Below are 23,469 nucleotides of genomic sequence, written 5' to 3'. Positions count from 1 at the left end.
TTTTCCAAACCAATGAAGTAACCATGAGCATATTTTTTTCTTTCTTTTTAAAAATATTTATTTATTTGGCGGCTCTGGGACTTAGTTGCAGCATGTGGGATCCTCAGTCTTTGCTGTGGCATGTACGATCTTTCTACTTGCAGCATGCAAACTCTTAGTTGCAGCATGTGGGATCTAGTTCCCTCACCAGGGAATGAATGCAGGCACCTTGCAGTGGGAGCATGGAGTCTTAGTCACTGGACCACCAGCAAAGTCCCATGAGTATATTTTCAAATATGAGAAAACTAAGCATATTTTAAAACTTATTTTATATAAGTATAGTTGATTTACAATGTTGTGTTAAAAAGCATATTAATTTGGGTTTTAAGAAATCCATTTGTCAGCACCTGGTTCTACTGTCCCATGAAAATCAAGTGAAGGTCTGGTAAAGCATCTTATTCCTTCTCTATTTCTAGGAATATTTGCTCTTCTCAGAGATGACTAGTCACAACCAGAATAAGGTGCTTCCTGAGAAACCTCTGGATTTCCTTCCAAGAATGTTCATGTCTGCTGTGTGTGGGAAAAGGAATCTCCTCCTCGGTGCATGGAGAAGTGGAGATTAGAGATCCTGGAGGCAGAGCATTGGGTTTGGGGCTGGGGGGAGGCTGTATCAGGTGGCCTACTCCAAAGTAAGACAGCAGAGTCCAGTTGTTCCTCCCACGTCTCTTCAGATGTTCTGTGCTTGCGCTGCATATGCTTTCCCTACTGACATTCTTATCTTCTTCTCCCACAATGAAGAGAAAATGTCCCTGGGTCTTTTCAATGGGGAGAAAAGAAGTCTCACTGGCTTCAGCTCTAGTTTCCTCAAATATGTGCTATAACCTTACTAACCCTAAGGCACTGATGGATAGTAGAGGAGGAGAGAATGGCAAGGGCTGATTTATCTGATCATGATATATCTGTGGAATGTCAAGAGTAAAGTTGGGCTCATTAATAAGCACGGTGGCTATGACTTCTTTTAGGTGAATAGCCATGGAGAAGCCAATCTCTGCTCCTTTCATATGGAGACTACCCCAATGCTTGCCCCCAAGAACCTGTAAAAAAATTAATACAGAAACCTCAAGTAAATATTAATACAGCCTGGAGACCAGTGGGAGGAGCTCTCATTTCTGCAACAATGGCAAAGCCCAACAGGTAGAAAGGCTCCTCTTTTTTCCAGCAAGGACTCAGTCAATGAAAAGTCCTGGGTTCTTTGCTCACTGTAAGCTCTCCCATCTTCCTTTTCCCCTCCAGGAAATCCTTCCCTTGCTGTGCAGGGACTTGCATGTGGTTCACCATGGTTCTAGATCTCAGCTTGCAATTTCTGCTGATCCTGAATAACCTCATCTTTGCTGGAAAAGCATCTGGCACCCTATTTGTTTTAGGTCAACATTTGGTGGCCCATACAAGGACCAGAGAGCTTCCCTGGTGGCTCAGTGGTAAAGAATCTGCCTGCAATGCAAGAGACCTAGGTTCCGTCTCTGGGTCAGAAAGATCCCCTGGAGAAGGAAATGGCCATGTGGGAAATCCCATGGACAAAGGAGCCCGGCAGGCTACAGTCTACAGGAACACGACTTAGTGACTAATCCACCACCACAAGGACAGAGGAAACCCCCAAAGACTCCCGGGCTAATGAGCAGAGAGGTGAGGTATCCACAGTTGCGCCCTTTATCGCTCATTCCTTCTCTCACTGACCCTGTACATCTTTCTCCTGATTCAAGCCTTTGTAGTCTGTGGACTAAAAATGCTGTCTGCCACATCAGTTGAAAAAGGATGTGGTGGCCATTAAGCCATTAGCCACTACAGCCCCTCCTCCGACAGAGAACCCTGAGGGAACTCAGGATGGAAACAAACAGGATGCTGGTCCTAGATAGCTGATGTGTATATCAAAGGAATGATTTCAGTGAACCCAGATTCTTGTATCTTCCTATATGTAGAAAAGTACAAATTCATTAATTTGAGATGACTGGTTTTCTTTAATAAATAGTAATCTTTTGATCAGTAAAACCTGGTTTTTGTTGAAGAACTCTTACATATCCTGGCTTCTCCCTTACCTCTAGAGAGCAGTCCCTCAGAACTATCTGAGAAGCTGCCCCCTCGGCTTAAAGGTCCTCAGTTTGTCCACCAAATAAAACATAATTCTCAACTTTCAGGTTGTTTTCTTTCTTTTTTTTCAGTTGACCCCTCTTTGTACTTAAAGCTCTTCAGGTTGTATTAGGGATCTGTTTTTAGGTTTCATTCTTTCTGGTTAAAGCCTTGTTCTGTATGCAAGTACTCTTTTGGCAGTTCAAGCTTATTCTGAGATTACACTGCTTCAACTGAAATTGGCTGAGAAGCTGTCAACCCAGTTCCTTCCGGTACAGGGGTTGTTTCACTGAAACTGAATCACTTCACTGAAATGGAGCCATCAGCCTGTACCTTTGGAATGGGCGCGGTTTCATAGGCACTAGTGGGGAAGCCTTCGGCCTGGGTCCTCCAGGACCAAGCTGTTCCCTCAGGACTGGTGGGTATTAGGCCTGCAGACAGTTTGAGCTGCAAGCTGTTAAAACTGAGCTGTTTAAGATATAAATTGTTTAAGCTGTTGGAAAATTATTCTTTTATTCTAGAGAAAAAGTCTCTGAGAGATGGTATCCTGGTTATCTATATATCTTGAGGGCACACCCCCCCACACACACACACACTGAGATTCTAGTCAATTTTATGTTTAAAATCTTTATTTTTCCTCATGCTAATGGACTGACCTAACCAAAGGCAATTCAGAATATCATTGGCCATTATGCGTAACTTTTGAAATTCCTAAATTTAATTTTGTTAAAACCAAACTGGAAAACAATAGCGCAAAAATCTTCAGAACTGAATGAAATGCCTATTTTGATTGGTATTTTGGGATGATGGCATAAATGTTAGATATTGTGTCCAGACAAGAAAATTAAAGCATAACATACTCCCTGTCAGAGCTGGGCCCTCCCTCTGTGCAGTCTGCATCTGTATTATCCATTAACCAGAGCGCCTCAAGGCAGGAATGCCCACTTGACTGTAAAAATTAACCTTTTCCCTTCTTCATATACCAGTAATGTTACTCCTTAAAAGATAACATTCCTTTCCTAATCCTGGAAGAGATCGTGGTGACCCATTGCTGGCTTTGTATAGTGCTTGTCGGGACTGTGTATCTCTGATGAATTTTACATAAAACATCAATGTGCCATTTTGATGTATGATCCTTTGTTTCAAGAATGTATGTAACTGGGCCTTTGACTTCTTTTTTTTTTTTTTTTTAAGAACAGTCCTCAAAAAGACTGTCTCCTGGGTTATAATCCTCAGGTTGGCTTCAGTAAAATTTTCTATTTCTCCTGAAGACCAACTGTTGATTAATTTTTCATCCACAGAGACTTCCCAACATTATCAGAAGTCTAAAACTGCCTTTCTGCAAAATAAGACTTTAACCAAGGCAAATGAACTATTTTAAAAAAATAAAATGATGCCTGAAACCTCAGGTTCTTCATTGACTTCTTTGTCTGAGCTGACTCTGATGGGGGCTTCCCAGGTGGCGCTAGTGGTAAAGAACCCGCTTGCCAGTTCAGGAGATGTAAACACACAGGTTCGATCCCTGAGTTGGTAAGAACCCCTGGAGAAGGGTACAGCAACCCTCTCCAGTATTCTTGCCTGGAGAATCCCATGGACAGAGGAGCGTGGCAGGCTATAGCCCATAGGATCACAAAGAATCAGGCTTGACTAAAGCAATGTAGCATGCACAGAAGCTGCCTCTGATGCCATCTTGTCTCCCTCCCTCACCTCCTCATGCCCAGGCTCTGCCCTAGGCACCACCTTCCTTCTTTCCTTCGATGCCACCCACATTGCCTCTATACCCTCAATTTTTCTATACTAATTCTCTCAATTTTCTTTTTGCCTGAATCCCTCCCCACCTTTTCCCTCTAAACTTATCAAAGCTCAATTCAGTTCAGTCACTCAGTTGTGTTTGCAACCCCATGGACTGCAACATGCCAGGCCTTCCTGTCCATCACCAACTCCCGGAGCTTGCTCAAACTCATGTCCATCAAGTTGGTGAAGCCATCCAACCATCTCATCCTCTGTCGTCCCCTTCTCCTCCTGCCTTCAATCTTTCCCAGCATCAGTGTCTTTTCCAATGAGACAGGTCTTCACATCTGGTGGCCAAAGTATTGGAGTTTCAGCTTCAGCATCAGTCCATCCAAAGAATATTCAGTACTGATTTCCTTTAGGATTGAATGGTTTGATCTCTTTGCTGTTCAAGGACCTGGTGTCTGGGAAGGGAAACATCTTCCAGGGTGGGTTAATATGGATGTTGTAAGAAGGGAGTCTTTTATTAAAGCTAGTCTCTTTAAAACTAACACTTCTGAGGATGCATAACCTTCATTTATATTTCCTGAACTAAAGCTGAACTGTGAGCCATAGTCAAAGATTTTCCCAAAATAACCAAAGATCCTCACAAATTTTGTGAAAAATTTAACATCGTTATTTAAACTTATCAATCTTATTTTTATAACTTACACCTGCTAGTTTCATATGCTTGTCAGTAAAGGACAAGCCCAGGATTAGATGAAAACCCCCAAATGGGAAAATCCTGAAATTTCCCTCTGATGGAGACAATTTTCAAACATTGAGGCATGTGGAAGTAATTTTGGCTTATACACAGCAGCCTGAACTTTGTGTGAATTAAAATAGCTTGTTATACACACAGCACATCTGCTTTAACCATCAAGATAAAGAATGTGTGTTCTGAAGGTAAGGGGAAAAACTCCCTTTTTAGGACATCCATATTAACACTCCCTGGAAGATGTTTCCCTTCCCAGACACCAGGTCTTACTGTCTCACTCTATATTTACTAAATCTCTCTATTTTGGAAACTTGAAGGAATATACCCCTGTCATGTTTGATGTATGTTCTTTGTTCTGATAAAGTATATAGCTATGCTAAAAACCATTTTTCAACCAAGCAGTTTCTCAGAATAATCTGAGAGATTGTCTCCTGGGTTATAGTCCTCAGTTTGGCTCAAACAACACTCTTTTCTATTCCTATTACAAGTAGTTTATTTATTATTTCCGTCAACACCTAAGATTACAACACAGAGACCAACCTACTAACTTATATGATCAAGTTTGAGCAAGTGCTAGGTGACTTTTTCAAAGCCTGTTGATTGGAACAAAATTCAGACTTTTTACATGAAAACCTGATGAATCTGCTCATGACTATTACAATCAACTTCAGATTATTTTAAAAGAAAATTCTGATCTTTTAAAGGTTGATTCCACCCAGATAGCTTTTAACTTTGTGTTTATTGATGGACTAAACCAGAACATTTCCTTTCTAGTAAAAAGAACCAAGATGGAATGGGAAACTAGAATTTTCCACTCCAGAGTTTAGTTAATCTGGCAAACTCTCTCACATTCTAAATGAGTCACCAAAATGAAAGACCACCTAAATTCTTAAACTCCAGCAAATGACAGTCCCTAAATGAAAACCAAAACCCACCTAGTTTTAAACACCATATGCCCTCTGGCCAGTCTTTCAAATGTTCTCCCAGTTCTCAATAATAGGGTTTGGAGGGGACTACAGGGGCTCTTTCCCACCTTCCCTCTTAATAGAATGGGAGAAACATTTCCTCAGATTGGGGATGGGTCTCTTCCTGTTCTAAGTAACACCAGAACCACAATCTTGGTGCTCAGCACCACTACTATAAAGCAGCCCCTGCCTCGGAGTACTAAAACAATTCAAATATGGGATCTCTAGTGAACCCCAAAGAGCTTCCTGTCTCTGAACCTATTCCCTTTTGTTTAGGCCCTTTGAGAGATACACACCATTTTCTCCTTAGCTCCTCTGCCCTTATCCATTTATCAGGTTGAAACTTCTTAGATAAGCATCATGCCAGAATTTCTTTATCCCCAAAAGGGAAAATAATTCTAGCATTTGACAGTAGTCATGAAAGTAACCAATCACATAAATTAAATGACCCTTTGACATCTTTTCATTGCTTCAGCTCTGAGTCCTAGAGCTGATCCTCAAAACACTGATTATTTGTTCTGTTGAATTAGCTACCACTTTCCTATGGACAAAAATCTGTAACTGACCCTGGCAAAATTTACAGCACACCTCCCATCATGACTCAGATAGGTCTCTCAAAACCTCTTTCTGCAATTAATTAATACCTTTTAAGTAATGGGAGACAAGTCTTAAGACCTCACTATCCCCTGTACTAATCTTTCTAATATTTCTACTTGACCTGTGAGAAAACCTAGGACCCAGGATGGATGTTCACCCAGAATCTCCAGGTAATACACAACACATCCCTCGATGCCTTGTCGTCCCTAACTCTTATATGTTACTAATACCCACTGTCACTAGAGGTAAACTCTTTACCATAGCTGATTTATGCAGTGCATTCTCTAGCACTCCAGTTGCTGAAGCCAGCCATTAAATGTTGCCTTTATTTGGAAAGAAAAAGAATTCACCTGGACACTAATGCCTCAGGTGTCACTAAGAGTCCTTATTTCTCAATTCCTGAACACTGATCTGAATGACAGAATGTGTGGATGATTTGCTTCTTTGCTCTTCTTCTCAAGCCTCGTCAGAGAAAGACAGCATACACTTGCTAAAGTATTAGCGTCAAAGGGACATAAGGCCACCAAAATTTCCAAGGAAAATTGCAGTTTGTCCAAACCCAGGTTGATATTTAGGGCATCTGATACAGAACAGGGACTACACCTAGATCCAGATAGACTTTATAGTGTCCAGAGTTTCCCCAAACCCAAAACTAAACAGCATCTGTGACATTTTCTTGCGATAGTTGGTTATGTTCAAATTAGATTCCAAATTTCTCTCTTATGGCCAAATCTCTTTGTGTTTTATTCAAGAATAACAACCCTAGTACAATTTAAGAGGAAAAACCAGAGGACATAGTTTCTAAGGCCTTAAAAGAGAGCTTGATGAACTCACCTCCCTGGGGCATTCCAATGATCAGATTCCCTTTTACCTTTTTTGAAAAGGAAGGAGGTACCCTTGGGGTACTCACCCCAAAACACAAGGACCACCACTGACCCATAGGATATTCTAGCCAGCAGCTGGATCCTGTGACATAGGGACACCAGCCTTGCCTTAGAGTGATTCAGTGCAGTTCAGTCACTCAGTCATGCCTGACTCTCTGCGATCCCATGAACTGCAGCACTCCAGGCTTCCCTGTCCATTAATCACCAACTCCTGGAGTTTACACAAACTCACATCGATTGAGTCGGTGATGGCGCCAACCATCTCATTCTCTGTCATCACCTTCTCCTCCCGCTTTCAATCCTTTCCAGCATCAGGGTCTTTTCAAATGAGTCAGTTCTTCACATAGGTGGCCAAAGTATTGGAGTTTCAGCTTCAGCATTGGTCCTTCCAATGAATATTCAGGACTGATTTCCTTTAGGATAGACTGGTTGGATCTCTCTACTGTCCAAGGGACTCTCAAGAGTCTTCTCCAACACTGTTATCAAAAGCATCAATTCTTCAGAACTTGGCCTTCTTTATAGTACAACTCTAACATACATACATCACTACTGGAAAAACCATAGCTTTGACTAGACAGACCTTTGTTGGCAAAGTAATGTCTCTGTTTTTTAATATGCTGTCTAGGTTGGTCATAACTTTTCTCCCAAGGAGCAAGCAAGTTCTTTTAATTTCATAGCTGCAGTCACCATCTGCAGTGATTTTGGAGCCCCCCAAAATAAAGTCTGCCACTGTTTCCATTGTTTCCCCATCTATTTGCCATGAAGTGATGGGATCAGATACCATGATCTTAGTTTTCTGAATGTTGAGTTTTAAGCCAACTTTTTCACTCTCCTTTTTCACTTTCATCAAGAGACTTTAGCTCTTCTTTGCTTTCTGCCATAAGGGTGGTGTTATCCATATATTGATATTTCTCCTGGAAATCTTGATTCCAGCTTGTGTTTCATCCAGTCCAACATTTCTCATGATGCACTCTGCATATAAGTTAAATAAGCAGGGTGACAATATACAGTCTTGATGTACTCCTTTCTTGATTTGGAACCAGTCTGTTTTTCCATATCTACTTCTAACTGTTGCTTCTTGACCTGCATATAGATTTCTCAGGAGGCAGGTCAGGTGGTCTGGTATTCCCATCTTTTGAATAATTTTTCAGAGTTTGTTGTGACCCACACTGTCAAAGGCTTTGGCATAGTCAATAAAGCAGAAGCAGATGTTTTCCTGGAACTCTCTTGCTTTTTCAATGATCCAGCAGACGGAGGCAATTTGATCTCTGGTTCTTCAGCCTTTTCTACATCCAGCTTGAACATCTGGAAGTTTATGGTTCATGTACTGTTGAAGCCTGGCTTTGAGAATTTTGAGCATTACTTTTCTGGCATGTGAGATGAGTGTAATTGTGCAGTAGTTTGAACATTCTTTAGCATTGTCTTTCTTTGGGACTGGAATGAAAACTGACCTTTTCCAGTCCTGTGGCCACTGCTGAGTTTTCTAAATTTGCTGGCATATTGAGTGCAGCACTTTCACAGCATCATCTTTCAGGATTTGAAATAGCTCCACTGGAATTCCATCACTTCCACTAGGTTTGTTTGTAGTGATGCTTCTTAAGACCTACTTGACTTCACATTCCAGAATGTCTGGCTCTAGGTGAGTGATCATACCATTGTGATTATCTGGGTTGTGAAGATCTTTTTTTGATAGTTCTGTGTATTCTTGCCAACTCTTCTTAGTATCTTCTGCTTCTGTTAGGTCCAAACCATTTCTGTCCTTTATTTTGCCCATCTTTGCATGAAATGTTCCCTTGGTATCTCTAATTTTCATGAAGAGGTCTCTAGTCTTTCCCTTTCTATTGTTTTCCTCTATTTCATTGCACTGACCATTGAGAAAGGCTTTCTTATCTCTCCTTGCTATTCTTTGGAACTCTGCATTCAAATGGGTATGTCTTTCCTTTTCTCCTTTGCTTTTCACTTCTCTTCTTTTCATAGCTATTTGTAAGGTCTCCTCAGACAACCATTTTGCCTTTTTGCATTTCTTTTCCTTGGGGATGGTCTTGATCACTGCTTCCTGTACAATGTCATGAACCTCTGTCCATAGTTCATCAGGCATTCTGTCTATCAGATCTAATCCCTTGAATCTATTTCTCACTTCCACTGTATAATCCTAAGGGACTTGATTTAGGTCATACCTGAATGGTCTAGTGGTTTTTCCTACTTTCTTCAATTTAAGTCTGAATTTGGCAATAAGGGGTTCATGATCTGTGCCACAGTCAGCTCCTGGTCTTGTTTTTGTTGACTGTATAGAGCTTCTCCATCTTTGTCTGCAAAGAATATAATCAATCTGATTTTGGTGTTGACCATCTGGTAATGTCCATGTGCAGAGTTTTCTCTTGTGTTGTTGAAAAAGGATGTTTGCTATGACCAGTGCATTCTCCTGGCAAAACTCTATTAGCCTTTGCCCTGCTTCATTCTGTATTCCAAGGCCAAATTTGCATGTTACTCCAGGTATTTCTTGATTTCCTACTTTTGCATTCCAATCCCCTATAATGAAAAAAACATGTTTTGGGGGTGTTAGTTCTAGAAGGTCTTGTAGGTCTTCATAGAACCGTTCAACTTCAGCTTCTTCAGCTTACTGGTTTGTGCATAGACATGGATTACTGTGATATTGAATGGTTTGCCTTGGAAACTCTGTCATTTTTGAGATTGCATCAAGTACTGCATTTCACACTCTTTTGTTGACTATGATGGCTACTCCATTTCTTCTAAGGGATTCTTGCCCACAGTAGTAGATATAATGGTCATCTGAGTAAATATACCCATTCCAGTCCATTTTAGTTCGCTGATTCCTAAAATGTAAACGTTTACTCTTGCCATCTCCTGTTTGACCACTTCCAGTATGCCTTGATTCATGAACCTAACATTCCAGGTTCCTATGCAATATTGTGCGTTACAGCATCGGACTTTATTTCCATTACCAGTCATATCCACAACTCAGTGTTGGTTTTGCTTTGGCTCTGTCTCTTCATTCTTTCTGGAGTTATTTCTCCACTGATCTCCACTAGCATATTGGGCACGTACTGACCTGGGGAGTTCATGTTTCAGTGTCCTCCTATCATTTTGCCTTTTCATTTGTTTATGGGATTCTCAAGGCAAGAATACTGAAGTGGTTTGCAGTTTCCTTCTCCAGTGGACTACATTTTGTCAGAATTCTTCACCACAACGCATCCATCTTGGGTGGTCCTATATGGCATGGTTCATAGTTTCATTGAGTTAGACAAGGCTGTGGTCCATGTGATCAGATTGGTTAGTTTTCTGTGATTGTGGTTTTCAGTCTGTCTGCCCTCTGATAGAGAAGAATAAGAGGCTTATGGAAGCTTCCTGATGGGACAGACTGATTGAGAGGGAAACTGGGTGGGGCCATGCTCAGTAAATCTTTAATCCAATTTTCTGTTGGTGGACAGAGCTGCTCTTTCATTAGGCCTCTGCTCTTTCAGTTAAGACCACTGAGAAAATTGTCATGGAATCCCCTTTAACTGTTTTTATACTTTATGCATTAGAAGCTTTCCTGAATTTTCATCACTCTCAACATTTCTCAGTCAGCCACCTCACCCCCGTGAACTGTTTCTGTTAATTGTTCCTCACATAACTCTTCCACATTGTATTAAGCTCAACCCTGCTGTTCTTCACCTCTCCATCACTGAAGAAGTCCCTTTTGACAGCTTAACATGGAGAGATCACCTCCTGACTGGTCCTGATGGTCTACAGGCAAATCCTCTGAGTAATACTGACCTCTCATGGTTCACTCTCGTGGTTCTCATATAAAAAGTGCTGTGCTAAGCTACTTCAACTCCTTCTGATGTTAAGGCAGCATCTTTACATATGGCTACTTTAGCCCAACAGGCTGAATTATACACTATTAGTGGGTTTGTACTTTAGCCAATGGCAAAACTGGCAACATTTATACTGATAGCAGATGTGCTTTTGGAGAAGCTCATGATTTTGGAATATTTTAGAAGACCTGGCTTCCATACTTCCAACCACAACAAAAATTTAAATGGCTTCATTGTTTAGGAATTTTTGTCTGCTGCCTTAGCTATTATTAAGATTCTGTGAACATTCTAAATCTTACTCTCTGAAAGCTAAGGAAATCACCTTGTGATATTTACATACACACACATACATACACAAAAACCAGTCTTAAAGCAACCAGCAGTAGCTAAAACTTTGTTATGGTCCAAAGTTTTATTTCCCTAAATGATAACTTCAGAAAACTTGTTAGAGAAGCCCAACAATTGACCTCAGAAGAGGAAAAACAAGATTGGAAATTCAACAATTGTTGGTTTGATAAAAAGAGAAAGCTCTGATTTAGACCAAATGACAACCCATCCTACCAGAGACTCTAAAATCCCCACTCCTCACCACTGTAAATGCATTAAACTGTTGATCTGCTGACAAAATGACAGCACTCATGAGTCAATATTTGTGGGAAAATAATAACTAAGCCACAAAAAAATACATACCACGCTTGTCCCACCTGTCCAAAACACAACCTATGGAAACCTAGTCATACTGCTCCCAGGCATTATTAACTACCTAATGGACAATTCAAAGTCTGGCAAATGGCTTTCATATAACTTTTTGCATCTCATGGATATAAGTATGTTTTAGTCATTGTCTGTATATTTTCACACTGGACTGTGGCCTTCCCTTACAGATGGGCTACTGCCTCTTCTGTGGCTAACATCCTTCCAGAAAAGATTATCCTTACCTTATCCCCACTTGAACTTCATAGTGATCAAGGAACCTATTTTACTGGCCAGGTGCTTTGGTAAGTCTGTACAGTTTGGCTGGTTTTATACATTTTATTGTACTTTCTGCCCTCAATCCTTTGACTTAGTTGAACACACTAGTGGCATTATTAAGAGTCAAGCAGCAAAACTAGTGAAAACCCTGTAAGTACTTTGACCAAAAACGTGGTCATTTGTCCTTCTAAATCTCAGATACATACCTTTTGGAGCCCATAAACTCTTACTCTAGTCAAAGAACACTTAATGAATTTGCCTTCTGCTTCTTTTGACCCACAGCCAATAAAAGAAGAGATATTCCAATATTGCAAAGGCCTAATTGCTTCTGGGCTTTCCTGGTGGCTCAGAGAGCAAAGAATATGACTCCAATGTAGGAGACCTGAGTTCAACCCTGAAAGGTTGTTGTGGAACCATAAAAGATGCCGGGACCCTTGGCCTCCGGGAGAGAGGAATTCAGTCCAGGGCCAGTGACAAGGCTTAATCGCTCAGAGCTTTTGTGTAAAAAAGTTTTATTAAAGCATAAAAGAGATAGAGAAAGCTTCTGACATAGACTTCAAAATCGGGCAGAAAGAGTGCCCCCCTGCAAGTCTTTAGCCAGATGTTATATAGCTACTAGCAGGCTGCTAATTAGAGAAAGGGAATTCTCAAAACTCAAAGACTGGTACCAGGCCCTCACCCACAACATGCATTCTGAGACAACATTGGCACAAGGTGAGCTATCCTGGGCCATAAAATGATTGACATGAATCTTGAAGAAAGGCAGATTTCCAAGTAAATATATAGTTTCATTAACATAGATTAGGAGAACAATGTATGGGTAAAACATACTGGTTTGTTGAGCCCCTATTGGTTCTGAGTCTTAAGCGGAATCGACTTGGAGAAAGACAGAGTCTAGGGTAAATACATAGTTCGTTAACATAGTTTAAGAAAAACATTTCCATAAGAAAATCTCATTGGTTAGCTCAAGGTTTGATAAAAGCTCAGGTGGAACCAGGTGTCATCATGGCAACACAGAATTTGAAGAGAAACCTCCTTTTAATTTTGTATAGAGAAGGGGAAAAGAGTGACACCGGTAGTTTGTTTCCTCCTGCCACTTAAGAAAGAGACATCTCAATCCCTGGGTTGGGACTGTCCCCTGGAGAAAGAACTGTCAACCCACTCCAATATTCTTGCCTGGAGAATCCCATGGACAGAGGAGCCTGGCAGGCTAGAGTCCATAGGGTCACAAAGAGTCAGATGTGACTGAGCAACTAATGCACACAAATTGCTTCTATTAATAATAATCATATTTTGGTAGAGTAATCTTTTCACAGTGTCTTCTTAGGACACAAGGATTTTATGATTCACATTCTCCAACCTGGAGATTTCATCTATTGAAAAAGACCCTTCCAGAAAAAAGCTCTCTTCAGCCTCACAGGAAGGCCCTTGTGCACCAAACCCCAAGGAAGAGACTCTTGAATTTACATGACACATATAAAGAAAGTATCAAACCCTGACTAGACCTGCATATCATCTAGTGACCTGAAAGTAAAAATTTCCCAGAACTAAAGCAGATGATATCTGATGAGACAGCTTTCCCAAGATATTCAGACTAGACCTATTGGAAGTTTGCTAACTTTTTTTCAGTCAGTTCAGTCACTCAGTTGTGTCCGACTCTCTGCGACCCCCTGGACTGCCGCACTCCAGTCTTCCCTGCCCATCACCAACTCCCGGAGCTTACTGAAACTCATGTCCATCGACTAGGCCATCCAACCATCTTAACCTCTGTCATGCCCTTCTCCTCCTGCCTTCAATCTTTCCCAGCATCAGGGTCTTTTCCAATGAGTCAGTTCTTCACATCAGATGGCCAAAGTATTGGAGTTTCAGCTTCAGTATCAGTCCTTCCAATGAATATTCAGGACTGATTTTCTTTAGGATTGACCAGGTGGATCTCCTTGCCATCTAAGGAACTCTCTTTCTGTTTTCGCTTTGTTTGGCTGTGCTGTGCTGTATGTGGGATCTTAGTTCTCCTACCAGAGATCAAATTCATTGCCCATGACGGTGGAAGGGCAGAGTCTTAACTGGATCATGAGGGAAGTCCCTGGAAGTTTGTCAACTTTTGGTGATGACATAATGCTTTAGATGATCTCGATAACATATGGATTTTAGATGAAAATGCTAGATAGTTGTCCCTCCTTGTTACTTGCATGGGACCTCAACTGGTTTCCAATCTATACACCTGTCCTCCAATGTGAGACATTACACCCAGGAAAGGTTCTTCTTGGCACTGAAGAACAAGTGGCTGCTGAAACTAGAAAACCTGACGCTTGATCAGTGATACTTTCAGAGAAAGATCTTGATCTAAATTGGGAAATGCAAAAAATTAATGAACAAGAAACTTCAATTAAGTAAAATTGGGAGACCAGAAAGGGGAGCTCTCATACCCAGAGTCTAGCTGGAGTAAGACTTCTTTCTTGGCCAGGATTCAGCCAATGAAAAGCCAGAGTCTTGTTTACTATAGGTCTTCCCCTCCCAACCCCCAACTTCCTTTTCCTCTCCATAAAAGCACTCCCTTTCCCTTGCTGTGTGGAGAATTGCATGTGGCTCTTCATGGTTGAAACACAAAATTGCAGTTCTCTGCTGATCTTGATTAAACCCACCTTGGCAGAGAAATATCTGGAGGTCTAGTTGTTTTAGGTAAACAGACCTGAAAATAATGTAAATGAGATATTGATTCCATCCATCATTTAGCAAAACCTTACCATCTCTATCAATCAATGATCTTCAGTGGCTAGTGGAAACAAAGCAAGTACTAATCCCACCTACATGCCCAGTTCTAGAGCTTTGGAATACATAACTAATGTCCAAGAAGATGACTCCTTCAAGAATATGTCAGGCTCTTACTGACTGAATACTATGGGTTGTGTTAGACGCTATTTTAAATTACCTTAAAAAAATGTAGAAGGGAAAATTAAAAAAAAAAACAGGATAAAAATATCAAATAATTATGTAGTATACTTGAAACCATAGCACTGTAAATCAACTATACTTCAATTAAAATGTGTGTGTTACATGAAAAAGTAGAGAGAAAAAAGGCATGTACTTACTGTAAATAATATTAGCCAGCATAAAATTGATTAATAAACTTTGTTGTACTAATTCTGAGCTATCTAAAAGTTCAGAGGAAAGGGTGCTCTGTAGGAAAAGACTGAGTAAAAATGATGAGTTTAGTAGAGTAGAACATGAAAACTTGAATAGAGGATTGTAGACTTGCTTTGATTTCCCCAAAAGGTTTCTCATCCGGAAAAGGTTTCTCCTCTGGAAAAGGTTTCAGAAAAAAGGCTTGGCTTAGCTTCCTCTTTCATGGTCAGTCATCAAACCTGACAAGCACTTCACATCATCTACCCTGTACAAGCACTGGGGGGACACAGAGGAAAAAAAGGCATAATTTTTTTATCAAGGAACTCACTACCAAGTGAAGAGATTGTCTGCTTCTTTCCTCCTATTCACTTTCACTTTTCACTTTCATGCATTGGAGAAGGAAATGGCAACCCACTCCAGTGTTCTTGCCTGGAGAATCCCAGGGATGGGGGAGCCTGGTGGGCTGCTGTCTATGGGGTTGCACAGAGTCGGACACGACTGAAGCGACGCAGCCGCAGCAGCAGCAGCATAAATTCTATGATAAAATAATGCACATAGGCAAGCCTGCCAACCCAGAAGGCAGAATCAGACATAACTATATGTAAAATAAGTAACTAATAAGAACCTGTTGTATAGCATAGGGAATACTACTCAATACTGCATAGTGGCCTAAATGGGAAAAGAATCTGAAAAAAAAAAGTGCATATATGTATACGCATAGCTGATTCACTTTGCTATGTTTTCTGAAACTAACACAACACTGTAAATTAACTATAGTCCAATAAAAATTAAGAAAAAAAAGATTCTCAGAAGAAAAGGGCTATAAGTTGAGTATTTATGTTAAAAAAAAATTAGAGCAAACAAGAAGAAATGGCATTCTATGCTAAGTGTAGTAGACATCGTTAGCTGCCTAGACAGGGGCCAGTCTCCATAGTTTTAAAGCTAACATGGCCTTGTTTTTTTAGGGCATAGCAATGTATCTAGTCTCAAAAGATAAATTCTGATGGATGTGAATCCATTCACCTTTGCTACATCCTTTTCAAGCTGCTCCTGGAAAGACAGTAAATTTTACCTATGATCTTGGCTTTTTCCCCAACACAAAATAGAATAAAATCATGAGGAGAAAGCCAAGTTTCCTGACCATTTTTTCCTGCTTATAATGCTGGCATGTTGATTTAATGCCTGAAATGCCACAGCCATCTTGTGATCTTGAGGAGAAAGTCGGGAAATTACAGAAATGTTAGTCCAGTCTCCTTGTTCAGAAACTCCTCTGAGTCTCCAAACTAGAGCTGAAACACCTATCTCCAGGTCTGTTACATGAGAAAATAAAATGCCTTATGTTGATGCTGCTTAAGCCACTCTCAGTGACTTTTCTGAGAACATAGCCAAAGCATTCCTAGTGGATTCGCCATGGGAAGAACACCTGCTAAAACTTAGGAGCAGTGCATTCAGGGGACCACAGTAGTACTTTACTACTTGAGTTTAAAGTATAAAACAGGAAGTAGTAAAATAAGGCTGGAAAGGAAAACAACGGCTTGACAGGGAATGGCTTGGAAGAACATGCTAATCAGCAGCTTTGACTCTTTCTTACACAGTGGAGAATCAGGAGAAATTTTAAAGAGAAGCGTAAGATAAGGCTCAAGTGGTAAAGAATCCACTTGCAATGCAGGAGGCCCCGGGTTGATTGCTGGGTTGGGAAGATCCCCTGGAGAAGGAATAGGCTACCCACTCCAGTATTCATGGGCTTCCCTGGTGGCTCAGGTGGCAAAGAATCTGCTTGCAAGGCGGGAGACCTGGGTTCAATCCCTGGGTTGGGAAGATCTGCTGGAGGAGGGCATGGCAACTGACTCCAGTATTATTGCCTAGAGAATCCCCATGGTCAGAAAAGCCTGGAGGGCTTTGCAAGGTGTTGCAAGGTGTTGCAAAGAGTCGGACAGGACTGAGCAACTAACCATACAGGCACACATACATAAGTCAGATTATGAAAAACTTTATTAAAGATGCTAGGAATCCTGACCTTTATCCTGTAGTAAATTGAGAGACTGTTAAGCAAATGAGTAAAATAATTGTGCTCTAGAAAAACCTAGTCTTGTAACTCTGACTTGCAAAAATGGGGGCAGAAAAGTCAAGGCTACTGCAATGGTACAGGCAAGAAAGGAGGTGCCTTTTTAAATTAGTGGTGGTGATAAAAAGGAAACATGTCCATGAGCTATTTATGAGTGTAGAATATACAACTCCTAGTTGAAATGGGAGAGTGGGAAAAAAAAAAAAAAAAAAGGAAGAAGGAGTTAAAGATCTTTAAAAAAAAAAAAAATTGCAAAATAAAGCCTTCATTCTGCTTGAGCACTGACCCCATGCAAGGATAGACTCAGGGAGTCACATCTCTTCTAAAGTCATATTGATTCCCTAGATTTTCTTAGAACAAAATTTTTTATTAAGTAATGTTTGGGTTTTTTCTCATTATTTAGAAAAATATGAATGAATATACCACTTGTATCTAGCTGACAGAAATGTGAGAAGTTCTTACAGCAAAGGAAAAAACTAAACAAATTGAGTGAGTCATATGTACTCTCCATTTTCTACCCTGCATAGTAAGAGAAGTAGCTTGAACTTCCACCCTCACCCCTAATTTGGTTTAAAAGAACCTTTCAAGTTCTGAAATTCTATGTCAATATAAAATATACAGAGTCACAGGTATGGCAGGAGAGATGAGAATTCAGAATGGATTTAGCCATGGAAAATAAAGTAAAGCCAGTATATCATGGATGAGCAACAATAACAAAAAGGTGACTAGATATATATGCAAGCTTTATTTAATTTATTTCCAGCCTTTGGCAGAACACTAACTCTTATTACAACTTCTGCCACCAAATTTTGGATTAGGGAATTTAGAGACCTTTGTAAGACACTTCAAACCAACAGACGGAGAAACAAGACTTCCAAGGAATTGAAATATCTGAGGTCTAGCCTTCTGAGGAACAGACAGTGTGAAGCAGGTTTAATAAAAAATACTTAGAGCTTAGGAAAGAAATCTGATTTCCAGGCCTGGCTTAGTCACTAACTAGCTAGCTATCAGGGAATGTTTAACAGGAGGATTCCTACGTGCTGTTTTTCACAAGTCTTGTTTCTTTTTAAGCAGAACGGCACGCTGCTCCCAGGAACTGAGGTCATTGTGCGAGACAGGCTTGAATCTCCTTTAGTAAACATTCTCTTTATGACAAAACTGCTTAGTCTCAATCCCCCTTGGCCAGGAGACTGGCCTGGAATTCAATCAGTCCACCAATACCACCAAACCAATCAATTATACCTGGGAAATAACCCTCTTCTGGGAAGAAGACTAAACATAACCCACAGAACTGAGTATGAAGGGAAGGTGAGAAAAACAGAATACTGATAACAAAAAGGAGAAATGCACCACAAATTTTAGAGTTAGGTATACATTTCCAATAGAATTGCCACATTTTCAGCCTTGTATCTGGGGCAGAATTAAAGCTGACTGAATATATAATGAAGCATAATATTCAGAAGTTTCATTAGAAACCATGTTCACTGACAATGTTCAGTCTCTAGAATCAGAGACCTGAGGACTCATAATAAGTCATTTCTATAGTGTTGGAGTAAAGAAAGCCATAGCAATTAGGCCACGGCTTCTTAACCTATAAAGAGATACACAAATAGGCATCAGGAAATCAGTGAAGGTCCTGAAATTATGTGCAAGACTATGTATGTTTATATGTACATTTTACTGATGAGCATGCCCACAGATTTAATTGGGTTCTCAAAGAAGTATATGGCTTTTAAAAGAAAAAATGTATTAAAATGATTACCTAATCTAAAATACTGACCTAACATTGCTCTGTTATACTCATCTGACTATATAATGATGACATTTTACACCAAAATGGGGATGGTCAGTGTATCATTCTATACTTACTGTGTAGGCAGCTTGCTTCCAAAATACAGCAGAGCCCACATACTGAAAGTACTTCATTATGCCCTTATTGGGGATATTCTATTATGGTATAAGTGATTTTAGCTAAGAAACCCTGATCCTACCCATATCTGAGAAGAGGGACTTGGTTTAAAGGAATATTGGGAATTTTCAAAACAAAATATTGCTATATTTTCTCACCTTGAGAAAAGAAATAAAATGATATTGAATATATCTTGGTTTAAAAATACTAGTTGAATACATAAATAGGGATGTTTTTGTATCTTCTGATGGACAGTACTTAAGAATGCTGAGCATCTTATTCTGGAAAATGTTGAGGACTTCTTTGAGACTTAACTCTTTGAGCCCCACACAACACAACCCTTTTTTGTATCCCAACAAAATAAGCACCCAAATCAGGAGACCCAGCACATACAGTGTCTAAGAGGGTTTATACCTCTTCAGTTCAGTTCAGTTCAGTTCAGTTGCTTAGTCGTGTCCGACTCTTTGCGACCCCATGAATCGCAGCACGCCAGGCCTCCCTGTCCATCACCAACTCCCAGAGTTCACTCAAACTCACGCCCATCGAGTCGGTGATGCCATCCAGCCATCTCATCCTCTGTTGTCCCCTTCCCCTCCTTCCCCCAATCCCTCCCAGCATCAGAGTCTTTTCCAATGAGTCAACTCTTCGCATGAGGTGGCCAAAGTACTGGAGTTTCAGCATTAGCATCATTCCTTCCAAAGAAATCCCAGGGCTAATCTCCTTCAGAATGGACTGGTTGGATCTCCTTGAGTCCAAGGGACTCTCAAGAGTCTTCTCCAACACCACAGTTCAAAAGCATCAATTCTTCAGCACTCAGCCTTCTTCACAGTCCAACTCTCACATCCATACATGACCACTGGAAAAACCATAGCCTTGACTAGACGGACCTTAGTTGGCAAAGTAATGTCTCTGCTTTTGAATATGCTATCTATGTTGGTCATAACTTTCCTTCCAAGGAGTAAGCGTCTTTTAATTTCATGGCTGCAGTCACCATTTGCCGATTTTGGAGCCCAAAAAAATAAAATCTGACACTGTTTCAACTGTTTCCCCATCTATTTCCCACGAAGTGATAGGACCGGATGCCATGATCTTCGTTTTCTGAATGTTGAGCTTTAAGCCAACATTTTTACTCTCCACTTTCACTTTCATCAAGTGGCTTTTTAGTTCCTCTTCACCTTCTGCCATAAGGGTGGTGTCATCTGCATATCTGAGGTTATTGATATTTCTCCCAGCAATCTTCATTCCAGCTTGTGTTTCTTCCAGCCCAGCGTTTCTCATGATGTACTCTGCATAGAAGTTAAATAAGCAGGGTGACAATATACAGCCTTAACGTACTCCTTTTCCTATTTGGAACCAGTCTGTTGTTCCATGTCCAGTTCTAACTGTTGCTTCCTGACCTTATACCTCTTAACACAACCTAAACCAGCCCATAATCCCAAGGTGAAAGCCCTGCACTAATATTCAGATTCTTAACTAAATATAAGAGGCAAGGAAGTTTGTGTCAGTTACTTCTTGATCCCTATACACAATAAAGTCATCTATATGCTAAATACTGAGTATAAAAAATTTCAAATTTACCCAAAAGAAATGCATGGATCATGGTGAATTTGCAAAGGAAAGCTTTTTCCCTTCTGTGCCACCTAAAACTCCATGTTGTCAGAAACCACCTCTAACACTTTGGGTCTCCTTGTCTCAGTTCTAGAAGGTGACTATTAGAAAAAAAATAATAGAGGAAATACATCCTGATTCCAGATCAAAGCTATCTCACACACACCTGAAACCTGGACCTACTGAGGGCTATTTCTAGGAAATTAACTTTGCTTCATCCAGTCCCATAATAAACTCTGAAAAATGTAGCAACAGATGTTTTGAACCACTTATTGATATGCTGAGATTACTATGAGAAATTATGATAAATTCTATAGCCATTAGGAAGCATGTTATATTAGCTGCTGATTTATGGAATATCCTATAAATATGCAATATTTATGTAACTAAAGGGTATAAAGTTCCTTTGCATCCTCTGTGTTTTTTACAACATTTCAATTCATTATATCATCAGTTTATTGTGGCAGTCAAGTAATGACCTATGCCTAAATTAAAATTCAGACATGACAGAACTCCCAAAAAAAACCTGGGACACAGTTCCATATCAAGATGAGGGTCTTCAGATAGCCAGGTTTCACTGTGAATGAATTTCACATAAATCCAAAGCTATGGAAATTTTAAAATGCAGGCACTCCAATAAACTACTGCCATATCCTTAGGCTCCAGAATTGCTGAGATAAAGCTTGAGTTGGACAAAAGCAATCACCACATTCTTGTTCTGTTTGAAAGTTAACTGTGATTCTAAGTCAGGAAAGGAATGCTCTCTATATATCCATTTTTAAGACAAACTTCTAGGAGGAGAAGGGATTCAAAAGAGAGGGTGGAAAAGATGACAATAACCATGGTATTTCTACTTGCCTGGAGGGAGAAACCAGGCTCCCTGAAGGCAGCCTTCAATGACTAGGATCCGGGTGACACCAGGTGCTACACACCACCTCTACAAAATCAGACTGACATTTGGAGTAGTGATGGCAACACGGGTTACCATCCCGTCTGAATCATAAAGTTTTAATTGGATCTGCAAAGGGCTATTCATCACATCTCTTTTCAACAGTCTAATTAATATCTTCTCAGGTTTCAGGGACCAAAGGAGACTCATGGGGTAGACCCCTACATAATAACCTCCAAGAAAAGGTGCTTGCTCACCAACTTCATTGGCCCTATAGTTGGCTTGAGAATGAAACAGGTTCCCCTTTTCATCTTCCAGTGATTCTCAAAGAAGCTTTATCTGAAATGGAGTCAGGCCTGTATCTTGGATATGTACTGGCTCATCAATAAGAGCACTTGCTCGGGTAGCTGTCAGCTGAACCACTGTTACAGTGTGGCATCTTGGATGATTCTCCAGTAATGCCTTCAGTAAACCTCAATACAGAAAGAAATATGGGAGAATGAAACAAGGCAGTGATAAGGTTAATGAAAAGTAAACTGGACCAGGAATCAGGCTGCTTGGGATTCAGCCCTAACTCTTTGGTTAGTTAGCATATATCCTGATGTAATCTTCTAGTTCAAGATCCCTAGAAGTGTTCAACAAATCTCTAGAAACTATAAAGCAAGGTGATAAGTTTCATAATATTAATGAACCAAGGCTGAGGGAGCAGCAGTCAAAATGTGCATGAATGATATTAACACATCTAAGGAAGACATCACAATCTGCCACCTAGAGCCCTTGAAAAATCAAGTGCAATGGAGAATAGGAGGGGTGAGAGGTGGGGATGAAAACGGAGAATCGATGAACATCTTTCTGTAAGGAAAAGATGACTTCACTGCTAATCCCCTCTCTGAGTTCTGCTTTGGCATCCAAAACTTTACCTCAAAAGAACATGAAAAAATTTAAGGATCTTTTCAAAAGAATGAGAATAAAGTGCCAAGGGAGAACAAGGAGACTGATATATATTGCTCCCTAGAAAAAAAATTACTTCATAGTTAGGATTTACTCAGGCCTAAGCAAAACTAGAAACTGACAAGCCCTTCAGGTGGACAGAAGTGCTTTTTGTTTTCTTTAAACTCATTAGATTGCCAAGAATGCAAAGAATCTAAATGAATTAAACTCTAGCAAGTGACAAGCTCCTCTTAGAAGATATTTTCACTCCTACACAGAGACTTTCAGTCATGGCAAAGCAACAACAACAACAACAAAAGACCCATGGGGAAAAAATAGAGAAATCCACAGAAAATTTAATGCCCTTTTAATGGATGTGCGTGGGCTGGCTTGATAGATTAGAATTCTGAGAAACTCCAGTGACAGAGTAAGTCTCTCTCCAACTGCCAACCCTTTCTATAGGACTTGACAACGAGCTCAGGGACAATACATCAGAGTCAGAGCACGGACTTGGCTGAGAGAAATCCCCCTGGGACTTTGCAGGCCTTTATATAAAGTAAGGCAGCTGCCTTCCAAAAGATGGAGGCACAGTAGCAAAATAGAGAGATATCCCCTGGCTCAGAAAGCCAGGAGTAGAATGACAGAGCAAAGACTTTTCCTTATTACCCTCCTTCCACAAGGATTGTAAATCAGAGAGATATATTCCGCAGTTGGAAAAGCTAGCAGCATGACAATAACAGACCAAAAAAAAAAATCTCCATCTTTTCATGTGTTTGTTAGCCATCCATATGTCTTCTTTGGAGAAATGTCTATTTAGTTCTTTGGCCCATTTTTTGATTGGGTCGTTTATTTTTCTGGAATTGAGCTGCAGAAGTTGCTTGTATATTTTTGAGATTAGTTGTTTGTCAGTTGCTTCATTTGCTATTATTTTCTCCCATTCCGAAGGCTGTCTTTTCACCTTGCTTATATTTTCCTTTGTTGTGCAGAAGCTTTTAATTTTAATTAAATCCCATTTGTTTATTTTTGCTTTTATTTCCAGAATTCTGGGAGGTGGATCATAGAGGATCCTGCTGTGATTTATATCTGAGAGTGTTTTGCCTATGTTCTCCTCTAGGAGT

At 40.2% G+C, this 23,469-nt stretch overlaps 2 pseudogenes; both read right to left on the bottom strand.

Moving 5' to 3' along the window:
- Window positions 1-379: 379 nt before the first annotated feature.
- On the bottom strand, window positions 380-18,121 carry LOC138434578 (bile acid-CoA:amino acid N-acyltransferase-like; annotated as a pseudogene).
- On the bottom strand, window positions 17,738-21,895 carry LOC138433267 (bile acid-CoA:amino acid N-acyltransferase-like; annotated as a pseudogene).
- Window positions 21,896-23,469: the final 1,574 nt, after the last annotated feature.

This window comes from Ovis canadensis, chromosome 2 (genome assembly GCF_042477335.2).
Source record: "Ovis canadensis isolate MfBH-ARS-UI-01 breed Bighorn chromosome 2, ARS-UI_OviCan_v2, whole genome shotgun sequence".
NCBI lineage: Eukaryota > Metazoa > Chordata > Mammalia > Artiodactyla > Bovidae > Ovis > Ovis canadensis.
The sequence above is the reverse complement of the archived record's forward strand: the minus strand, read 5'-3'. Positions and strand labels throughout refer to the sequence as shown.